This window comes from Carcharhinus amblyrhynchos, chromosome X, assembly GCF_965287045.1.
Source record: "Carcharhinus amblyrhynchos chromosome X, sCarAmb.v2.hapA, whole genome shotgun sequence".
In the NCBI taxonomy this organism is placed as follows: domain Eukaryota; kingdom Metazoa; phylum Chordata; class Chondrichthyes; order Carcharhiniformes; family Carcharhinidae; genus Carcharhinus; species Carcharhinus amblyrhynchos.
Window position 1 is genome coordinate 13,603,766 of NC_137359.1, and position 24,141 is coordinate 13,627,906.

Here is a 24,141-nt window from a genome sequence, read left to right on the forward strand (position 1 = left end):
CTTTAACGCCAGGACTTGGTGGCCATGAAAGGAGTGTTCAGTGTGATACAATGGGCCAATAATCAGCTCAGGAATCCTCCCACCATTGTCTCTCCGCACTGTTCCCCAAAGGGTAAGAAAAACAGTGTGAAGATACACTAACAACAGTGTCCCTAAAACAAGTCCCGAGTATTTCACACTGGATGCTCTATTCAGCTTTCACAAACACACAGGAATACTGCGCTCACCTGCAGCTTAAGGTACAAATTCACCTTCCGCTGCACTTTTGCACGTTGTAGGCGTGTATTTAAGAGAGTTTCTGAGTTGTTTGCTTTTTAAAAGCTTTGGTTCGCATTCGAGGTTGGCATGTGTGCAAATACTTTTCGAAATGGGCCTTCTTTGGGGATGTGTTAAGCTGCAGGAAGTCTACCAACTACCAGTGTCAAATATGTCAGGCATCTGTCTAGGGCTTAGGTGTCTCCACAACCATCTGTTGTCCCAAATATGGCAAGTCTCTCCAGGGAGCCTCATACTTTCCTAGATTGTCATCTGAAGTGTTCCTCGATGGGCTACAGCATTATTTTTGGATTTCCCATCGGCGAGCAAGGCTTACCAAACAGCAGCTGGCCAAGTGGCACAGGGGCGCAGATCACCACACTACCAGAAAGATGTGGAGGCTTTGGAGAGGGTACAGAAGAAGTTTACTCGGATGCTGCCTGGTATGGAGGGTATTAACTATGAAGAGAGGTTGGATAAACTCGGTTTGTTCTCACTGGAACAACAGAGGTTGAGGGGGTGACCTGATAGAAGTTTACAAGATTATAAGTGGCATGGACAGAGTGGATGGTCAGATCCTCTTTCCCAAGGTGGAAAAGTCAAGTACTCAGGGACGTAGGTTTAAGGAGCATGGGGAAAGGTTTAGAGATGTGCAAGGCAAGTTTTTTACACAGAGGGTGGTGAATATCTGGAACATTAATATTGTCATGTATTGGGATACAGTGAAAAGTATTGTTTCTTGCGCACTATACAGACAAAGCATACCGTTCATAGAGAAGGAAAGGAGAGAGTGCAGAATGTAGTGTTACAGTCATAGCTAGGGTGTAGAGAAAGATCAACTTAATATAAGGTAGGTCCATTCAAAAGTCTGACAGCAGCAGGGAAGAAGCTGTTCTTGAGTCGGTTGGTACGTGACCTCAGACTTTTGTATCTTTTTCCCGATGGAAGAAGGTGGAAGAGAGAATGTCCGGGGTGCGTGGGGTCCTTAATTATACTGGCTGCTTTTCCCGAGGCAGCGGGAAGTGTAGACAGAGTCAGTGGATGGGAGGCTGGTTTGAGTGATGGATTGGGCTTGGGTAAAATGCGGTTATAATGGCCTGGACGGCCTACTTGTAGCTTCCTCCAGTTTGGACTGGATGGGCTAAATGGCCTCCTTCCGTGCCATAATAATGACCCTAACTCTCAGCAGCTGCCAGGAACAGCAGGGCCTTCAATTAGGTTGCCAATCCGGGTTGGAAATATCTCTGGGGGTATTATCACATGACCCTCCTGCCTCCAACCTGTTTCACTCCATGTTATTGCCATTGGCCACCCAGCAGGTCCATTATTGCAGCACACTTCCCCTCCTTCCCTCACCAATTAGAAAGGGGATTCAAACAGCGTCTTTTCCCATAACACCCAAACCCGCTGCCATCTCTACCCTGTCCTGCGCCATCCAAACCCGCTGCCATCTCTACCCTGTCCTGCGCCATCCAAACCCGCTGCCATCTCTACCCTGTCCTGCGCCATCCAAACCCGCTGCCATCTCTACCCTGTCCTGCGCCATCCAAACCCGCTGCCATCTCTACCCTGTCCTGCGCCATCCAAACCCCCTGCCATCTCCCCATTCCCCTCCATCCAAACCCCCCCGCTGCCATCTCCCCGTTCCCCTCCATCCAAACCCCCCCCTGCCATCTCCCCATTCCCCTCCATCCAAACCCCTGCCCCGCCATCTCCAACACATTTAGAGCAAGTGCTCAAAGTAATTTAGAAAATAAACTAAATAACGCTTTGACCTTTTTTCTCTGAAGTTGCTGGAAACTACACCTGGCGATTAATTCTTGGAAACTCCAGGGCAGCCCTCGTGGGTTGGCCTCCAAACGGTGCTCTTCATTCTTAGTATTCCTCAACACAGTAGTAAAGTTGGGCTGTCCCTCAGTTGGGTGGCACAGTTCAATGTTGGCACTGGCCTTTGATGATAACTGGCACAGTGATGGTGCTGTGGGTCCATTGGATATTCTTTTCCAATGCAATTAGAGGGTTTTCAACCTCCCCCAGAGTGAATGATTAATGTCCTCAGAACACACTGCCAGCAAAAACCCAGGAGTAAAATTCAGAAAGGCATTAAAAAAAAATGTTATTTTAATTTTTTAGTTGAGTTTTTTGTTAATTAGCTTTGAGCTAATGGAGATGGAGGGGGGGAAGGAACTATTTGACCCAGCGGGGCAGTTGGAGGTGAGAAGGTACGTGATAATCGCCGGGAATAAATCCAAGCAGAGTTGGCAACTGACAGTGTGACGGCAACTCCGTGCGAAAATTCCCACCTGATCCCCATTGCTGGGGGAGGGACAGATCCGTTGGGAATAATCCCTGGCAGGAGCTGACCTTTCTCTCCTCAGGCAATCTCATTGCTCTCGCTGTCAGTGAGGTGGAGAACTCCCAATGTGACTGGATTTGAATGGAAGCAGCTGTTGGAATCTAACTCGAGCGAATCTGGTGTAATTATGGCAGAGGAACATGCCGAAACAGGGGAAATTGATCCCATACTCGCATCTCTGAACCATTTCTCATGCCAAAGCTGTAATAAATCCTCTCCCGTCCGCCGCTCAGTGCATTTTGACAGATTTACCCTTTCCTGGATATATGCTACTCAGAGCTTTCAACAGATTTGTTCTTGGGATATCATAGAATCCTACAGTGCAGAAGGAGGACATTCAGCCCATCGCATTGTGCTGACCACAATCCCACGCAGGCCTGATCCCCATAACCCCATGTGTTTACCCTGCTAATTCCCTTGACACTAAGGGACAATTTAGCATGGCCAATCCACCCGAACCTACACATCTTTGGACACTAAGGGACAATTTAGCATGGCCAATCCACCTAACCTACACATCTTTGGACACTAAGGGGCAATTTAGTATGACCAATCCATCCTAACCTGCACATCTTTGGACACTAAGGGACAATTTAGCATGGCCAATCCACCTAACCTGCACATCTTTGGACACTAAGGGGCAATTTAGTATGACCAATCCATCCTAACCTGCACATCTTTGGACACTAAGGGACAATTTAGCATGGCCAATCCACCTAACCTGCACATCTTTGGACACTAAGGGGCAATTTAGTATGACCAATCCATCCTAACCTGCACATCTTTGGACACTAAGGGGTAATTTAGCATGGCCAATCCACCTAACCTACACATCTTTGGACACTAAGGGACAATTTAGCATGGCCAATCCACCCTAACCTACACATCTTTGGAAACTAAGGGGCAATTTAGCATGGCCAATCCACCTAACCTACACATCTTTGGGCACTAAGGGGCAATTTAGCATGGCCAATCCACCTAACCTACACATCTTTGGACATTAAGGAGCAATTTAGCATGGCCAATCCACCCTAACCTACACATCTTTGGAAACTAAGGGGCAATTTAGCATGGCCAATCCACCTAACCTACACATCTTTGGGCACTAAGGGGCAATTTAGCATGGCCAATCCACCTAACCTACACATCTTTGGACATTAAGGAGCAATTTAGCATGGCCAATCCACCCTAACCTACACATCTTTGGAAACTAAGGGGCAATTTAGCATGGCCAATCCACCTAACCTACACATCTTTGGACATTAAGGGGCAATTTAGCATGGCCAATCCACCTAACCTACACATCTTTGGACACCAAGGGGCAATTTAACATGGCCAAACTATCCAATCGATACATCTTTGGATTGTGGGAGGAATCCGGAGGAAACGCACACAGACACGGGGAGGACGCCACACAGATGGTGACCCAAGCCGGGAATCGAACCCTGGTCCCTGTGAGGCAGCAGTGCCAACCCACTGTGCCGCCATGCTTCCTCTGATGAGGATAGTAAGCCAGTGCTTTACTGTCCGGTCTCTGTTGTTAACAATGAGGCACGTTGTGTGGGGCTGACATCACGCGTAGGCCCCCCATTAGTAAACCATAGAATAGAAGTTACGGCACAGGAGGCCATTTGACCCATTGTGTCTACAGGGGTAACTCACCCAGTCCCGCTCCCCTGCCTGTTCCGCACGGCCCTGCAATTTTATTTTCAAATAACGATCCAATTCCCCTGAATCTACCTCCATCACACCCTCATTCTAGATCTGAATCACTCACCTGTGGTTTGTCCTCATCTACTCCATCCGGAACCCCCCCTTACAATTTCGAATCCCTTTACAAATCTCCTCTCGACCCTCTCTTCTCCAAGCTTCCCTGATCTAACCACGCAGCTGAAGTTCCCCATCCCCGGAATCGTTCTCACGAATCTTTCCTGCCTCCTCTCCAAAGGGGTGACCTGATTGAGGGGCACGGACAGGGAGCAGCTTTTTCCCTTAGCTGACGGGTCGCTCACGAGGGGACGTAGGTTAAAGTGATGGGCGGGAGCTTTAGGAGGGATTTGAGGCAAAGCTTTGTTACCCGGAGGGTGGTGAGGGTCTGGAATGCGCTGCCTGGGAGGGTGGGGGAGGCCTCACGTCCTTTAAAAAGTACCTGGATGAGCACTTGGCACGTCAAAACACTCAAGGCTAAGTGCTGGCGAGTGGAATTAGGTGGGCCTGTCAGTGCTGACTCGATAGGCCGAAGGGTCTTTTTTGCACTGTAATATTCTGTGACCCTTCCTCAGTGTCCAGTATTGGACACAATATTCCAGTTGAGGCTGAACCAGTGATTTATAAAGATTCGTCGTAACTTCCTTTCTTAATTTGCAACAATCGGCTGGCTTATTTAGTCCTGTGCCGGTAAATTTAGCTGATCTATTGGCCTCTAGTCTGGTACATAACCTCTCAGCGACTGCCTCCACTATTGAACTGCTCCCTAGCCCCCTCTGTGCTAAACAACGGGACCCACGCCTAACTGGATGGAAAGATCTGATTGACTGCGTAAGAAATCCGTTGGGATTGATCCAGACAAGGTGATCGGGCGCCTGCCATTTGAAGTCTACCGGTGAGGGAGAAACGACACTTCAGCGTAAATGGCCCACGGGGGTAGGACTGTCTTTGAATTTTTTTTTCCTTTCCCTGGCACAAAATTCCTTTTTATCATTTCAGTGAAACACTAAGTGACCAAGTGCGGACGCTGCAATATAAACTAGAATGAGTCCTGATCAGAATTTGCAGAGTGAATGGACAGGTCTGACTGGCCAAGTGTCTCTGGCAACATTCGTGGAAACCTTTTAGCTCTGAACACACGGATGAATCATTGCTGCACTCTCACATTTTTGTCCCTCTCCTAATTGTTATACATTTCTCAAGGAATGTTCTTCACCTTCCAGTACCTGGCTATTGGATCCTCCTGGTCTTTCAGCTCAGAAAGAGGCCATCATGTTTGCGTCTCTCTTTGATTGAGCTATCCATTAGTTCCATTGCCTGCTCTTTCCCCAAATCCCAGCAATTCTTCACCCTCAGATATTTATCCAATTCCCTTTTGATAGTTACGAGTGAAACTCCTTCCACTGCCCTTTCAGACAGCCCACTCCCAGATCATAAAAAAACCCCACTGCGTTCAAAAACGAAATCTCCTCAGCCCCACTCTGATTCTGCTGCCAATTCTCTTCAACCTGCTTCCCAACCCTCGTGTCATTGTAAACAATTTCTCCTTATTTACTCGGTATCTAAACCCCTCCTGATGTTGAGCACTGCGACTAAGTCTCCCTCTCTCTGCTCGAGTTTATTTATGAGTGTCACAAGTGAGGCTTACATTAACACCGCAATGAAGTTACTGTGAAATTCCTCCAGTCGCCACACCCCTGTTTGGGTTACTGAGGGAGAATTTAGCACGGTCAATGCACCTAACCGGCACGTCTTTCGGACTGTGGGAGGAAACTGGAGTATCCGGAGGAAACCCACGCAGACATGGGGAGAATGTGCAAACTCCACACAGACAGTCACCCAAGCTGGGAATCGAACCCGGGTCCCTGGTGCAGTGAGGCAGCAGTGCTAACCCGCTGTGCCACCCATGGACAATCAAGAGGTCCCTGGTAGTCCAGGTGGTGGCATCGTCGCCTTATCACCGGACTAGTAATTCACAGACTCGGGATAATTCTCCGGGGACTGAGGTTCAAATCCCACTGTATCAGATGGTGAAATTTGATTCCAATAAAAGTCTGGAATTAAAAGTATGGTGATGATTATGAAAAACCTTTTGAGGTGGCACAGTGGCCCAGTGGTTAGCACTGCTGCCTCACAACGCCAGGGATCTGGGTTCGAATCCCAGCTCGGGTGACTGTCTGTGTGGAGTCTGCACATTCTCCCCGTGTCTGCGTGGGTTTCGTCCGGGCGCTCCGGTTTCCTCCCACAGTCCAAAGATGTGCGGGTTAGGGGAATTGGGCGTGCTAAATAGTCCCTTAGTGTCAGGGGGACTAGCTAGGGTAAATGCATGGGCTTGTGGGAATAAGGCCTGGGTAGGATTGGATCAGTGCACAGTCGATGGGCCGAATGGCCTTCTTCAGCACTGTAGGGATTCTATGATGATGAATCCAAGCCTCCAGTCTCTCCACAGAACTGGTGTTCCTCAGCCTTGGACCATTCTTGTGCATCTTCTCTGCACCCCCTCCAATGCAGTCCCTGCAGTCTGGTGCTCAGGATTGGACACAATACTGCAGCTATTTTGCTGTTAACACCACAGCAAAACCTGCATCACCAAAGGGGTATTGCTAACAATTCGAATCGACGGTTCAAGTTACAATAGGGAAAGTCCTTTACTCCCTCACCATCGTCCCTGACCCCAGTAAAATTCTCTGATGACTGGATCCAGTCTGCAGTTCTTCAAATTCACTGTTTGTTTTATGCAATTAAAGGGACACTGGCAAACATCCCCCCCGCCACAAACATGAGGTGAGAACAGAAGCTTCGATCAGTTCAGCTGAGTTAGCAGTGAGCACAGCTTGGAGCTCAGCTTTCAAAAATGTTTCTCTTTTTAAAGCTTTGGCATTCCTGTGACAAATGAGGGACTTTTTTAGACATAAAAAGGTCCATTTTCTTGTATCTTCAGCAAAGGATAATGACTGAATCCACACACACTTCATCCAGCACAGAATCCAGAAGATCTACCTTCAGATCTTTTGATGTGTGTATCAAAGGTAAGCTTTAACACCGATTTATCTCTTTGGATTCATGTCCGTCTACTTGGACCCAGCTAAGCGGCGAGGGTGGATTGTTTGAGGTTAGGACGGCTCTCTCTCTCAGCCCCCTTTCAAAATCAGTAACTGAGTCCAATAGAAAGGAACTATTTGCTTGAATGAGGGGAATGCAGAACAAGCTTAAAATAGAAGCCAGACAGTTTAGGGGTGATGTCCTGGGAGCTCTTCCTCACAAAAAGAGTCACATGGAAATGTGAAACTCTCCCCAAAAGGGTGAGGTGGAGGGTCAACAGGAAATTTCCAAGCTGAGATTGAGAAGATTTTTTTATTCACTTGTGGGATTTGGGGGCCGGGCCAGCATTTATTGCCCATCCCTATAGCCCGAGGGCCACTGAGAGTCAACCACATTGCTGTGGCTCTGGGGTCACGTGTAGGCCAGACCGGGTAAGGTCAGCAGATTTCCTTCCCGAAAGGATCATAAGATATAGGAGCAGAATTAGGCCATTCAGCCCATCGAGTCTGCTCCACCGTTCAATTATGGCTGATATGATTCTCATTCCCATTCTCCTGCCTTCTCCCCATAACCCCTGATTGATCAAGAATCTATCTATCTCTGTCTTAAAGACACACAATGACCCGGCCTCCTTCTGTGGCAAAGAGTTCCACACATTCCCCACCCTCTGGCTGAAGAAATTCCTCCTCATTTCTGTTTTAAACATCTGTCCCTTCACTCTGAGGTGGCGCCCTCAAGTTCTAGTCTCTCCCACTAGTGGAAACACCCTCTCCACATCCACTCTATCCAGGCCTCTCAGGAGCCGGATGGGTTTGTCCAACAATTGGCAATGGTTTCACGGTCATCAGTAGATTCTTAATTCCAGATATCGTTTATTGAATTTAAATTCCACCATCTGCCGTGGTGGGATTCGAACCCGGGTCCCCCGGACCATTCGCTGAGTTTCTGGATTAATAATCTAGCGATAATACCACTAGGCCATCACCCTACCCGCTGTGAGGGAATTTGAGACATGAAGCCAAGGCAGGGAGATGGAATTAAGATACAAATTGGCCACAGTCTTGGAAAAGTGCGTCAGGCCTGAGGGGCTAAATGCTGCTCACAATTTTTTAATCACAGCCACATTCTCGAGGAAAAAACTTTAAATTTGGGATGGATTCTTTTGATGGTGCTGTGGACAGATCCAGAGGATTGAACCTTGCTCGAGGATCTGAGGTCGGATATCTATCAGTGCTGGATCTGCTAGTTAAGATCAGAGCAACAGATCGGCCTCCAAACCGGCCACCCCCCCGTGCCTCCGAACTGGGCCCCTCTGCCTCCAAACCGGCCACCCCCCCGTGCCTCCGAACTGGGCCCCCTCTGCCTCCAAACCGGCCACCCCCCCCCGTGCCTCCGAACTGGGCCCCTCTGCCTCCAAACCGGCCACCCCCCCCGTGCCTCCGAACTGGGCCCCTCTGCCTCCAAACCGGCCACCCCCCCCGTGCCTCTGAACTGGGCCCCTCTGCCTCCAAACCGGCCACCCCCCCCGTGCCTCCGAACTGGGCCCCTCTGCCTCCAAACCGGCCACCCCCCCGTGCCTCCGAACTGGGCCCCTCTGCCTCCAAACCGGCCACCCCCCCCGTGCCTCTGAACTGGGCCCCTCTGCCTCCAAACCGGCCACCCCCCCGTGCCTCTGAACCAAGCAGAAGGAAGAAAATTATCCCCCCTCTGCTTGTTATTCAGTGGCCTGTGCTGGAATGCACCTGGGTGGTGAGGGTAGGATTGCGTTCAGTAGCAATAACAGGCCACCCCCGCCACCAATGTGGAATACACCACGACCCCACACCCCCGCTCCTCCCCAATGGTGGACTAGGCCACGACCCCCCTCCCCCCTCCCCAATGGTGGAATCGGCCATGACCCCCCCCACCCTCCCCAATGGTGGAATAGCCACGAACTCCCCTCCCCGGCGGTGGAACAGCCACGAACTCCCCTCCCCGGTGGTGGAATAGCCACAAACTCCCCTCCCCGGCGGTGGAACAGCCACGAACTCCCCTCCCCGGCGGTGGAACAGCCACGAACTCCCCTCCCCGGCGGTGGAATAGCCACGGACTCCCCTCCCCGGCAGTGGAACAGCCACAAACTCCCCTCCCCGGCAGTGGAATAGCCACAAACTCCCCTCCCCGGCAGTGGAATAGCCACAAACTCCCCTCCCCGGCAGTGGAATAGCCACGAACTCCCCTCCCCGGCAGTGGAATAGCCACAAACTCCCCTCCCCGGCAGTGGAATAGCCACGAACTCCCCTCCCCGGCAGTGGAATAGCCACGAACTCCCCTCCCCGGCAGTGGAATAGCCACGAACTCCCCTCCCCGACGGTGGAATAGGCCATGAACAAAAGAACACCATGTTGGTGAGGTTACCATGCCGTTGTAACTCCCAGCAGAATTTAACACCCACAGGGGCAAGAAAAGGGCAAACCTCCCGTTTGCGGTGTTGGGCTCTGTGCAGTACTGACTTTAAGTTGGTTTGGCATGGCTGTATGTCTAAGAGGGCAGCTGCTTGACTTGTGTGCCCGCTGGGGTATTGCCAGCGAGCCCACAGACAGGGCAAGACAACATCCGTGGGAAGAAGCTTGTGTGGAGCATCAATACCAACATGAGCCAGATGAACCGAAGGGCCTGTTTCTGTGCTGTAGACTTAATGTAATGGAGCCGTACAGAGTAAGATTTCAATGAAATGTGTGGCTTGCAGCAGGAGGGAGTGTATAATACAGCTGTTCCCACTGGCAACATTTCATTTGAGCGAGACAAGGCAATTTCTGGAATTGATCCCAGACAGATCCTGTAGGAATTCTACTGCATTGCAAAGCAGAAAGCCGGTATTTCCTAATGGGAGTCTGTCCTGCCTTTTACCTGCTGCCTATCACAGATATCATTCCATCAGTTTTGTTCCTGTGCATTGTGCACATGTGAATCCAACTCTTTTTGCTTCCCATAGGAAAAATTTGCATTCACGTAGCCCCCTCTGACATTCCAAAGCACTGAAGTATTGTTGAACTTGTAGTCGCTATTTTAATGCGGGAAATGTGGCAGTAAATGTGTACACAGCTGTGAGGGGAGACGGGGCCTCAGTTTAACATCGCATCTCAGCGCCTTCGAGAGTGCAGCACTCCCTCGGTACCGCACTGGGGTGTCAGCCCATATCTGGGGGGGGGCGAGTGGGACTTGAACCCACGATCTTTGTGACTTGGAGGCGTGAGCAGCCTGCCAACTGAGCCTCAGCTGACACCTTTGATGAGGTGATGTTAAAAATGTGACTATAATTCTACTATCTGGGTAGGTTTTACCAATGGGAACATGGGAAGACAGCACACGGACTTGATTTGACTTCGCTTTGTTTTTGATTTGGGGTGGCATGGTGGCACAGTGGTTGGCACTGCTGCCTCACAGCGCCAGGGACCCGGGTTCGACTCCAGCCTTGGGTCACTGTCTGTGTGGAGTTTGCACATTCTCCCCATGTCTGCGTGGGTTTCCTCCGGGTGCTCCGGTTTCCTTCCACAGTCCAAAGATGTGCGGGTTAGGTTGATTGGCCGTGCTAAATTCTCCCTCAGTGAACAGGGGCCGGAGTGGGGCGACTAGGAGGATTTTCACAGTAACTTCATTGCAGTGTGAATGTAAGTCTACTTGTGACTAAAAAATAAACTTTATTATTGTCACATGTATTAACATACAGTGAACTTGTGCGCTACACAGACAAAGCATACTGTTCATAGAAAAGAAAGGGCAAGAGTGCAGAATGTAGTGTTACAGTCATAGCTAGGGTGTAGAGAAAGATCAACTTAATGTGAGGTAGGTCCTTTCAAAAGTCTGACAGCAGCAGGGAAGAAGCTGTTCTTGAGTCAGTTGGTACGTGACCTCAGACTTTTGTATCTTTTTCCTGATGGAAGAAGGTGGAAGAGAGAATGTCCGGGGAGTGTGGGGTCCTTAATTATACTGGCTGCTTTTCCGAGGCAGCGGGAAGTGTAGACAGAGTCAATGGATGGGAGGCTGGTTTGTGTGATGGATTGGGCTACATTCATGACCTTTTGTAGTTCCTTGTGATCTTGGGCAGAGCAGGAGCCCAGACCAAGCTGTGATACAACCAGAAAGAATGCTTTCTATGGGGCATCTGTAAAAGTTGGCGAGAGTCATAGTTGTCATGCCAAATTTCCTTCATCTGAGAAAGTAGAGGCGTTCTGGGAAGGGAATTCTAATTTTCCAGAAACATTTGGTGGGTAAATGCACCAAGTTGTTCAATGTTGAGACACAGGCCAAGGAGATTACAGGCTCAATTCCCGTCACAGAGAGTGTTATAAAGAACGTACAGCCTTTAAACACGCCTTTTGCCCCAACTGGTCCATGCTAGTGTTTATACTCCACACAAACCTCCTCCCAACAATCAGTTAGACCTTTGTAGGCAGCAAATTGCAGGTCATTCTCACTCGCTGTGTAAAAATGTTTGTCCTATCATTCCTCCTCTCTTGCCTAGAACTTTCAATCTGTGTCTCCCGGGGTCGGAGGCCGTTGTACCTTCAGCTTTTCTTTATCTGTTTCATCCGCATCTATCATGAAGAGCAATTTTGTATGCTGTCATTTAGCTATCCATGGTGACACTGACATGATGTGGAGATGCCGGCGTTGGACTGGGGTAAACACAGTAAGAAGTCTCACAACACCAGGTTAAAGTCCAACAGGTTTATCCACCAGGGTATTGCTGACCTATGATTGCTCGCAGCAACAACCTTCATTTATGTAGCGCCTTTATTGCAAGAACAATGTCTCGGGATGCTTCACGGGAGCATTGCCAAACAAAAATTGACATCCAGCTCCTTGAGATATTCGGTCAGATGACCGAAAGCTTTTCCGAAGGGCTTGTTTTTGAGCAGTAGCTTAGAGAAAGAGGCAGGGAAGTATAGGGAGTGAATTCCAGAGCTTGGGCCCAAGGTAGCCAAAGGCACGGTCACCAGTGGTTAAAATCAGGGATGTTTAAGCCAGAATTGGAGGAGCGCACGGTAGCACAATGGTTAGCACTGCTGCCTCACAGGGGATCCCAATTCGGTTGGGTCACCGTCTACTATCGTAGACAGTGTTCACTATCAAATAAACCTGTTGGACTTTAACCTGGTGTTGTGAGACTTCTTACTGTGTCCACCCCAGTCCAATGGCAGCACCTCCACATCATGTCAGTGTCACCATGGATAGCTAAATGACAGCATACAAAATTGGGAAACCTTTTGGGATAGTGTTCAAATCCCTCGGCCTGTCGTGTCCCCCGGGACAGGATTTCCACTGCTCATCAGTGGAAATGTTGGGGCGAAGATAAATCTGTCACTGCTGTGATGCCTTTGCTGGCCAAATAGCAGATGACACTCACTACTGCAGTTGACGCACAAAGCGAGGGATCATAAGACATAGGAGCAGAATGAGGCCACTCGGCCCATCGCATCTGCTCTGCCATTCAATCATGGCTGATATTTTTCTCATCCCCATTCTCCTGCCTTTTCCCCATAACCCCTGATCCCCTTATTAATCAAGAACCTATCTATCTCTGTCTTAAAGACACTCAATGACCCGGCCTCCTCTGTGGCAACGAGTTCCACAGATTCCCCACTCTCTGGCTGAAGAAATTCCTCCTCATCTCTGTTTTAAAGGAGCGTCCCTTTACCCTGAGGTCGTGCCCTCTGCTTCTAGTTTTTCCCACTAGTGGAAACAACAGATTGCGAGGAAGCCGGAACATTTGGAAGTGAAAGTCAAAACACTGAGTGTTAACATTCCTGAGATAACTGTCCTTTTAAAAACCATTATTTGGGCTGATGTGTGGGTGGAGGGGGGAGGTGGGTGCAGAGGCAGGGGAGGCCTTCCAGTCACACAAACCTACAATCGAGGACCAAACTGCCCTCTCAATGGCCTCAAAACTTTCGCCCTCCCACCCAGAGAGAGTTGCCAAGCCGCCAATCTCCAGAACAGTGAGTAAAATCCTGAGGAACCCAAGGATGGAAACCATAGGAGCATTTAAATAAAAGAATGTTCCACTTCTTTGAACATGTATTAATTATAAGAAAAATTATCAAGTTTGATACTTGAATCTTCCAACAAATGGGCATTGAGACATCTTCTAAAAGAATTTGAAGAATTGGTTGTCTAACGGTTGAGAAACGCAACCTCGCCCCTTTTTATCCAAATTTCTGAAAGGAGGCTCGGATCTGTGCTGGAGAAGGGCAAGTGACTCTCTGAAGGGCATGTCTGCCTCTTTTCTGTGCCTGCCCTCTGCTGGGTGAAAGGTCAAAGGTCCGAGGTCACGTTGAGAACTGATCCCAGGTGCGGTGCGTAAATCACTGCAGCACAAGCCTGGTTTCTGAGTGGGAAGGATAAACACAATACCAGGTAACAGTACCTGCGATCAAAAAGCCTTCCAACAGGTTTTCTCCATGAACCCTTTTGTCTCTTGATAATTGACGACTAGCTGTCAAAATGAGCTCCGCAGAGGAGCAGAATCCAAGGGTGCTTCCGAACCTTTCATTGCCGTAGTGTTCAGTGAGATAATCAGCATGTGTGAATGTTTTGGTCTGGAGGACTGCGATGCTCCAGTGGTCAAATAGCTCATCAGCACTCGCCATGTGGCTCAATTCATGGATAGCTGCCTCCGGCCTGTACTCTGTGGCTCTCGGTTCACCCTCATTTGTGTAACCGAGGGCATGCAGGAGGAGGAGGGGAGGGAGAGCTCCAGAGGCAACTTTTGCTTGGTTCCCCTTCGTGGCTACAAGAGCAGGTCAGAGGCTGGGAATCCTGCAGTGAGTAACTCACCTCCTGACTCCCCCAAAGCCTGTCCACCATCTACAAGGTACAAGTCAGGAGTGTGATGGAATACTCCCCACTTGCCTGGATGGGAGCAGCTCCAACAACACTCAAGAAGCTCAACACCATCCAGGACAAAGCAGCCCCGCTATTTGGCACCCTCTCTCTCCGTTACCAACACACAGTGGCAGCAGTGGGTACCATCTATAAGATGCTGCTTGCCAAGGCTCCTTCCTCTACCAATCTCGAAGGACAAGGGCAGCAGACAAATGAAAACACCACCACCTGCAAGTTCCCCACCAAGCGACACACTGACTTGGCAATGTATCGCCATTCCTTAACTGTTACTGGATCAAAATGCTGCATCTCCCTTTCTAACAGCACTGCGGGTGTACCTACATTAGATGGACTGCAGCGATTCAAGATGGCGGCTCACCACCACCTTCTCAAGGGCCAACTAGAGATGGGCAATAAATGCTGGCCCAGCCAGTGATGCTTGCATCCCATGAAAGAATATTAAAATAAAACCCTCTGAAGTATTGTACTCTTCTCCATTTTTGGCCTCTTGTACATCCCTGATCCGTCCACCATTGGTGGGCATGCCTTCAGCTGCTTAGGCTCTCAGCTCTGGGATTCCTTCACTAAACCTCTCTGCTTTTCTCTCTCCTTTAAGACACCCCTTCGACCTGTACAAACCGCCTCAAGTGGCAAAGTGTGATTATGGGTGGGATTTTACAGCCTCCCAAAACTGTAAAATCCCACCCGAGGTCAACGGACCTTCCCACAGTCCGTCCCCCTCGCCCGCTCCAATTCCCACGATGGGCAGCGTGGTAAAATTCCGGCCATTTTGTCTGAAAACATGTGGTGGGTGTAAACGGAATTCTTGGGATTGGCGGTCATTAGATTCCAGAGACTTATTTGCGAGTAAGTACCTGGCCCAGAAAGCAGTGTAAAGTCTGCTCTGAGATATTGCAGAGTGTCTCACTGATCAAGAAAGGTCTTTTTTTCAAAAAATTAAACCCTTGTCCCTCTTTTTTTTTAAGAAAGAATGAGAACCATATGTCAACAGTCTTGTTCCGCACTTTGTAGAAATCGCCATCTGCTGCAAATTCTCCACAGTCATCCTGTATCCATAGCTAAGCAGCCATTGCTGCCTTCTTTTCCTGCCCAGTTGTGAGGGAGCTGTGAGCTAAGGCGTTCCCCGGGAGTAAGGAAACTGCCGGCTGGAGTGTGAGTTGGTGAGTACTTTACCAGCCTGTGTTTGGGGAATGCCTGTTTCCTTCTCAAATTGTCCCCGATTATGTACAAATTATGCTTTTCATATGCACTGTGCAAATACCTAAACACTGTGTGTGCATGTGTGTGTGTGTGCGTGTGTGTGTGTGTGTGTGTGTGCGTGCGTGTGTGTGTGCACGTGTGTGTGCGTGTGCGTGAGTGTGCGTGTGTGTGTGTGCATGCGTGAGTGTGTGCGTGCGTGTGCACGTGTGTGTGCGTGTGCGTGCGTGTGTGTGTGCATGTGTGCGTGTGTGTGTGCGTGCGTGTGTGTGTGCACGTGTGTGTGCGTGTGCGTGAGTGTGCGTGTGTGTGTGCATGTGTGCGTGTGTGTGTGCGTGCGTGTGTGTGTGCACGTGTGTGTGCGTGTGCGTGAGTGTGCGTGTGTGTGTGTGCATGCGTGAGTGTGTGCGTGCGTGTGTGTGCGTGTGTGTGTGCACGTGTGTGAGTGTGTGTGTGTGTGCATGCGTGAGTGTGTGCGTGTGTGTGTGCGTGCGTGTGTGCACGTGAGTGTGTGTGTGCGTGCGTGTGTGCACGTGAGAGTAAGAGAGTGTGTATGTGTGTACTAAGGTTTAAAAAAATAGATGAATAAGGATGATTAGATTTGATTTATTATTGTCACATGTATTGGGATACAGTGAAAAGTATTGTTTCTTACGCGCTATACAGACAAAGCATACCGTTCATAGAGAAGGAAAGGAGAGGGTGCAGAATGTACAGTCATAGCTAGGGTGTAGAGAAAGATCAACTTAATGTGAGGTAGGTCCATTCAAAAGTCTGACAGCAGCAGGGAAGAAGCTGTTCTTGAGTCGGTCGGTACGTGACCTCAGACTTTTGTATCTTTTTCCTGATGGAAGAAGGTGGAAGAGAGAATGTCCGGGGTGTGTGGGGTCCTTAATTATACTGGCTGCTTTACCGAGGCAGCGGGAAGTGTAGACAGAGTCAATGGATGGGAGACTGGTTTGTGTGATGGATTGGGCTACATTCATGACCTTTTGTAGATCCTTGCGGTCTTGGGCAGAGCAGGAGCCCATACCAAGCTGTGATACACCCAGAAAGAATGCTTTCTATGGGGCATCTGTAAAAGTTGGTGAGAGTCGTAGCTGACATGTCAAATTTCCTTAGTCTTCTGAGAAAGTAGAGGCGTTGGTGGGGCTTTCTTAACTATAGTGTCGGCATGGGGGGGACCAGGACAGGTTGTTGGTGATCTGGATACATATTGAAGCTCTCGACCCTTTCTACTTTATCCCCGTTGATGTAGACAGGGGCATGTTCTCCACTTCCTGAAGCCGATGGCAATCTTGGTTTTGTTGACATTGAGGGGGGGATTATTGTCGGTGCACCAGTTCACCAGATTACAGCAAATGAAGTGACCCAGGGTGGGATTCTCCAGCCACTCACTCCAACAGGATACTTCACATAGAGGATTGTGAATTTTTGGAATTCTCTACCCCAGAGGTGGGTTTCCAGTATATTCAAGAGAAAAGCTTATTACACATTCGGATACTGAGGAATATGAGGTGAATGTGGGGTTGAGGTAGATTGAAAATCAGCCACAATTATATTAAATAGAAAATCGAAGAGCAGGTTTGAGGAGTCCATACCTGCTCCCATTCTTAACATGGTCATCACAAACCCCTTGTTCTTGGTGAAACTCATACTACTGATCCATTCAGTTAACCTCGTTTTGGTGGAGAGGGAGAAATGTTGACCCAGTGAAGAGAAAGTAAGGAAGAAACATGAGGGACAAAGACTTTGTCCCCAGAGTTACCCCGTCTGTAATCTTTTTCACTCAGGGTCAACAGACCAATAAGATCATACAATGTTTTGATTCATTGAGGTGCTTTTGATATTGGGACATGGGTGTCGCGGGCTAGGCCAGCATTTATTGCCCATCCCTAATTGCCCGTGAGAAGGAGGTGGTGAGCTGCCTCCTTCATAGAATCTCTACAGTGCAGAAGGAGGCCATTTGGCCCATCGAGTCTGCACTGACAGCCCCTATCCCTTAACCCTATGTATTTACCCTGCAAATCCCCCTGACACTAAGGGGCAATTTACCACAGCCACCCCACCTAAACCCAACATCTTTGGACGCACATCTTTCTTGAACGGCTGCAGTCCCTGTGCTGTCGGTGCTTTGCAAAGGCTGGGGGGGGAATGGATACTGGGCATTAGGAAGGAGGTGTTAAGAGGGATGCTGTAACGCAGGGTCAAAGAGGGTGCGTTTTAAGGAAGGGAAGGAGGTGGGGAAATGGAGAAGGTTAGGGGGCTTATTTGGAGTGTGGGGCTCTGCAGTTAGAGGCACGGCTGCTGGAGGTGAGGCAGAGAGAAGGCAGAGCCAAAAGAGTGAAGTTTCTTTTATGAGGATGGAGGGTGTGGAGGAGATGGGGAAGTGTGAGGCCATGGAGAGATTTAAACGCAAGAATCAGAACTTTAAATGTGCCACATCAGGGACGTGGAGAAGAAGAAAGTAAGGTCAACATTAAAACTCCATTTACACTCTGGAGAAGTATTTTAAAATCCGTGCCCTGCAGTGTAAGTTGCGATAGACACTGTTGCTCAGTACACCATTACTGACATACTGTAAAACAATTAAGCCTTAGGGGGAATGAAGATCATTTTTAACCATCAAATTGAAGCCTGGTATAGCCTACCCTGGGGGAGATTGCACAAACCTGCGGAGCAATGTGCTGTTTAGGCAGGTGGCTGTTATAACTCTGAAGCATGTGTGGAAAAGAGTGGCTCACGTTACACAGTCTGGGGCGATTGTAAGCTGCTTGTTACAGCAATAAGTCCGACTGTGTCGGGCATGTGGCTGTCTAATCGGGTCAGAGCTTCTAATTAAATTACAAGCTGGCTAGCTGGAAGCGGAGCAGTTGTTTAATCAGCAGGATGAGGGATTCCTTATGTGTGACTTATTATTGACACTCAGTCACTACAGAAACCGTGCGGCTGGGTACTGCTGTAGCTCCCAATTTATGTGCCCTTCTGCTTTATAGACGGTGAGAGTTGTTTCAGGTTTTATCAGTTGTAGATATTGCAGTGTGTGTGCATGCTGCCTGGAATTGATGGTAACACAGACTGAGTGCATGTTTAAAAAGCACTTATCAGAGCTGTACAGACTGTCGCATACAACCAGACATCACTTTGCATGGCAGAGATAATAAGAAAAACTTGCTCTTTCCAAGTGCCTCATTCTTGCTTTCGAATCTCGCTGTTGCCTAATCCCTTTCGCCATCCCAGTGAAGGGTGGCACAGTGGGTCAGCACTGCTGCCTTACAGCGCCAGGGTTCAATTCCTGGCCTCGGGTCACTGTCTGTGGACAGTCTGCACATTCTCCCCGTGTCTGCGTGGGTTTCCTCCGGGTGCTCCGGTTTCCTCCCACAGTCCAAAGGTAGGTTCGGTTGATTGGCCGTGCTAAATTATCCCTTAGTGTCTGGGGGATTAGCTAGAGGAAATGCATGGGGTTATGGGAATAGGGTCTGGGTGGGATTGTGGTTGGTGCAGGCTTGATGGGCTGAGTGGCCTCCTTCTGCACTGTAAGAATTTCCTCCAACTCAACAACCTTCTGAGATCTCTGCACTCCTCCAATTCTAGCCTCAGGAGCATTGCTGATGTTAATCGCTTCCCGATCAGTGGCTGTGCCTTCAGATGTCTGGGCTTTAAGCTGCGGGACTGCCTCACTACACCTCTCTACTTCTCTTTCCTCCTTTAAGAACAGTTCCCTAAAACTCTTTGACCAAGCTTTTGATGACCTGTTCGAATATCTCCTCCTGGTGCTCGCTGCAAAATTTTATTTGGGTCTTTTCTGCACTCAAGGCCCTTTATAAATGCGAGTTGTTGTTGTTATGTGAACAGTTGCGGCTGCCATTTTGCACACAGTAAGATCCCACGAGCAACAATGAGCTAAATGTCCAATTATTCTGATTTTGATAGGTGTTGATTGAAGGAGGAATGTTGGCCAGGACAGACAGGTCATTGTAATATTAGATTATATTTCCCTCCTCTATATAAAGTTAAATAAATATTCTTTGTGGTGTTGCTGTGTTGGAGAAAACAGGTGAGATCTTGAAGGAAGAAAGACTCCCGTTTATACAGCATCTTTCACGATCTCGGAATGTGTCAAAGTCCTTTTCAACCAACGGAGTAGGAAAAATAGTCAATGTCATAAAGCAGGAGGTTCCTTCACAAGAAGCTCCCACAAACAGCGAAGGGGATACTGGTCAGATAGTCAGTGCTCTTTGTCAGGGCATCAGGGTTGGGGGTCCGCAGTGGGGTCAGCGTCTCTGCCCCAGGACTTGGCCAAAGGAAGGTGCATTTATAACACAGTCAGATAGGTTAAGTGTCAACCTGCAAATCCTTCCAAACATGCTGATGGCTGGCAGTAAAAGTGGGAGTGACTCCTGGTCAGCCAAGCCTGACGCAGAGCGGTGCCCCTCAAACTATAAGCCTCAGGCTGGCGACCTGTTCCAGGAAAGAAACCCTTGCTATGGGAACAGATGAAGTTTGTTTGTTTATTTTACTTGTTTATTAGTGTCAGAAGTAGGCTTACATTAACACTGCAATGAAGTTACTGTGAAAATCCCCTAGTCACCACACTCTTGTTCGGGTAAACTGAGGGAGAATTTAGCACGGCCAATGCACCATCTTTCGGATGGTGGGAGGAAACCGGAACACCCAGAGGAAACCCACGCAGACACGGGGAGAACATGCAGACTCCACACAGACATGATCCCGAGGCCGGAATCGAACCCGGGTCCCTGGCGCTGTGAGGCAGCAGTGCTAACCCACTGTGTCACCGTGCCCCCGGGAATCGAACCCGGGTCCCTGGCGCTGTGAGGCAGCAGTGCTAACCCACTGTGTCACCGTGCCCCCGGGAATCGAACCCGGGTCCCTGGCGCTGTGAGGCAGCAGTGCTAACCCACTGTGTCACCGTGCTGCAGGGAATCGAACCCGGGTCCCTGGCGCTGTGAGGCAGCAGTGCTAACCCACTGTGTCACCGTGCTGCAGGGAATCGAACCCGGGTCCCTGGCACTGCGAGGCAGCAGCGCTAACCCACTGTGTCACCGTGCTGCAGGGAATCGAACCCGGGTCCCTGGCGCTGTGAGGCAGCAGCGCTAACCCACTGTGTCACCGTGCCCCCGGGAATCGAACCCGGGTCCCTGGCACTGTGAGGCGGCACTGTGAGGCAGCAGTGCTAACCCACTGTGTCACCGTGCTGCAGGGAATCGAACCCGGGTCCCTGGCGCTGTGAGGCAGCAGCGCTAACCCACTGTGTCACCGTGCCCCCGGGAATCGAACCCGGGTCCCTGGCACTGTGAGGCAGCAGTGCTAACCCACTGTGTCACCGTGCTGCAGGGAATCGAACCCGGGTCCCTGGCACTGTGAGGCAGCAGTGCTAACCCACTGTGTCACCGTGCTGCAGGGAATCGAACCCGGGTCCCTGGCGCTGTGAGGCAGCAGTGCTAACCCACTGTGCCACCGTGCTGCAGGGAATCGAACCTGGGTCCCTGGCACTGTGAGGCAGCAGTGCTAACCCACTGTGCCACCGTGCTGCAGGGAATCAAACCCGGGTCCCTGGCACTGTGAGGCAGCAGTGCTAACCCACTGTGTTACCATGCTGCAGGGAATCGAACCCGGGTCCCTGGCACTGTGAAGCAGCAGTGCTAACCCACTGTGCCACCGTGCTGCCGGGGAATCGAACCCGGGTCCCTGGCACTGTGAGGCAGCAGTGCTAACCATCGTGCCGCCAGTCTGCCTTGTGCATCACTAGCTGTGGGAAGGGAAACAACAACAGGGACAATTCCCCTGTTCTTCTTTGAAACCAGTGCATTCCTTTATCTAAGAAGCAGAGAGAAAATCAGTTTAATGCCTTGTCCTGAATTTGGCCTGTCTGTCACTGCAGCACACCCTTAGCACTGCACTGGATCCTCAGCCTCGATTTTTCTGCTCAAATCACAAATTGTCTTGTTAACATTCTGACTCCGAGTTGCGAGCATCAGCTCCGCAGATTGGGACTTGCTTTGGTTTCTATGGATACTGACATTGCAAGTGTATTCAAAATTCAACATAGCATTGACATGCTGTTGTTCATTGAGTGCAGTGGATCCTGTCCTGTCTCTGGGTTCTGTGAAATCATTCGTTCCCACCCCACTGGCAGCGAGAATGGAGAATTTAGTCGTTCGTTGCAGCGGCACTGGAGAATCCGGGCCATGGCCGGGGATTTTGGCGTATATTTCCAGTGTGGGGCTCCAGTAATCAGTGTGACGGGTTAATGATGGGCATTGGGCAAGTGCACAAGGAGCCATGTCGCAGTGATATCACTGACTGTGAGATGACGGTTGAGAAGCAGCTAAGAGAATAGCTCCAGTTATCTCTCGATCTTCCTAACCTTTGCAGTTAGTTAGTTTGTAAATAAATGTGCTTTCAACAAATGTGTCCCCAGCAAGGTCTCTTCCTGAGAAAGAAGCAAATGGATCTCGGGAAAAACCTGCGATAACAGATGAAGACAGCAGTGACTACATCCACAGAGACACTCTGGGCAACAGCGGAAAAATGTCAGGGGCAGCTCAGCAGGTGAAGGACTTTGAGGCCAACCCGGCAACCACACCAGAGGCAACAAAATAACCAGGACTGCCCAGCAATCGGCAATTCAAATGGTGCCAAAAAAATCAGGGTGGGAAACGGCTTCTTCTTTGCCTCTTCCAGAACCACTTCAAACTATATAGACATGATAAAATTAGTGATGATGTTTTATCCAGTACCTGTAGTGAGTTTTCAGAGGCAGAAATCCCTTCAGCTGAATCCCTTTATTTACAAACTCTAACAGCAGTACACAGAGTGCTATCAGTCAGCAGGCTACCTTCAGGGGGTGCCAGAGGAACTGACACGCCCCGGTTAAATACAAGGATAAACTCCCTGATTGGCCCATCAATTGGATCCTTAATCAGGGAGTTCATACTCCGATAGGCCAACCTCAATGTCCTGATTGAACTCATTAGAGTACCGCACGCTCCTTGTGAATAAAGAGAGCAAAGATCAAGTCAGCACTGTGTTATACACTGTTGGGAGCATCGCAGACAACAAGCTGGTCAGACAGGGAGTGAACAAAGAGCCAGCCATCTATGAGGATGTCACTGGGGCCTTTGACCCATACTTCAGTCTTTTTAAAAGTATTGTCACTGTGAGGTGAAATCTAAGCAGCGCAGTCAAAAACAGGGTGAATGGATTCACTCATCCAGCAATGAATTGTACCGCCTGGCTGAGAATTGTGAGCATGGAACACCAAAAAAAACACCCTGATAGGATAGTCATTGGCGTTTTAGGTAAGAATTAGTGGGATTGGGGGTTATAGATAGGTCTATGGATTGGTAGGTGTTGATGTGATCGGCGCAACTCGTGGGCCGAAGGGCCTGTTTGTGCTGTAGTGTTCTATGTTCTAATCTCTTTGGCTTCTTGCAATCTTGAAGATTTGAAATTGATGTAAAGCTGGCCAGAAAGGACAAAGAGTGGAGGCAGAATAAGGCTTTTGTCAGAGTTGCAAGAACAGCCCAACTTAAAGTTGTTCAAACTGTGGGTTGTAAAACTGTAAGTATAGCAAGGCAGCAACTGCTGCAATCAATTGTGGTGGAGGTACACCCACAGTGCTGTTAGGAGAGAGCTCCAGGATTTTGACCCAGCGACAGTGAAGGAACAGTCAATATATTTCCAAGTCAGGATGGTGAGTAACTTGGAGGGAAACCCTCCAGGGTGGGAGTAATCCCTGGTATCTGCTGCTCTTGTTCTTCCAGTTGGTAGAGGCTGTGGTTTTGGATGGTGCTGTCTAAGGAACCTTGGGTTCCTTAGCAACCCTAAGGAATTGCTGCAGTGCATCTTGTAGATGGTACACACGGCTGCTACTGAGTGTCGGTGGTGGAGGGAGTGAATGTTTGTGGATGTGGTGCCAACCAAGCGGGTCTGCTTTGTCCTGGATGGTGTCGAGCTTCTTGAGTGTTGTTGGAGCTGCTCCCATCCAGGCAAGTGGGGAGTATTCCATCACACTCCTGACTTGTGCCTTGTAGATGGTGGACAGGCTTTGGGGAGTCAGGAGGTGAGTTACTCACTGTAGGATTCCCAGCCTCTGACCTGCTCTGGTAAGCACAGTGTTTGTGTGGTGAGTCCAGTTCAGTTTCTGGTCAATGGTAACCCCAAGGATGTTGACAGTGGGGGATTGAGTGATGGGTACACCATTGAATGTTAAGAGGCAGTGGTTAGAATAGAGATTGAGCAAAGGCAGCACAGACTGAGCCTGAGAACTTCCTTGGCATGTGACGGATTGGCTGCTACTGGCCGCCAAATTTACCCAATGAGAGAAGTGGGACGACTAATTTCAGAAGAATAGATGGAAACCAATATTGACACATGGTAGAAAAAGGAATGGGTCACTTCTTTAAGTAATACACACCACAGTATTCCAAAATCTTTGGCAGGGAAACCTTTACTCTAGTAACATTCCTGTGACCTTGCTAAATGGCTATTTTTGTTTTAAATAAGTCTGATTTTTATGGTGACCTTAGGCAGGGATGCTCGGTCAATCCCTCTGAGGAGGGCAGGCTTAAATTGGCTGTTTGGGATGCAGTGCGTCCAGCGTCACTCAGGAAATGAGCTGTTGCGGCATCTCCGCGGGGGTCCCCCTGGATAAAATAAATAACCCTGCAAGG

General features: G+C 49.4%; 1 protein-coding gene across 5 annotated transcripts in view; it reads left to right on the top strand.

Annotated features, from left to right (window-relative positions):
- LOC145362040 (transmembrane protein 198-like) overlaps positions 1-24,141 on the top strand; it is a 90,893-nt gene that overhangs the window by 16,192 nt on the left and 50,560 nt on the right. The window contains exons 2-3 of one of the 5 annotated variants that reach the window (XM_080218078.1): positions 5,089-5,254; positions 15,218-15,408. The exons of 2 other annotated variants lie outside the window; for them this stretch is intronic. The gene's annotated coding sequence lies outside the window, so the exon portion shown is untranslated. Of the gene's footprint in view, positions 1-5,088; positions 5,255-15,213; positions 15,409-24,141 lie in introns of all 5 variants that reach the window. 2 more of the 5 variants (XM_080218080.1, XM_080218079.1) reach the window with 2 other exon arrangements.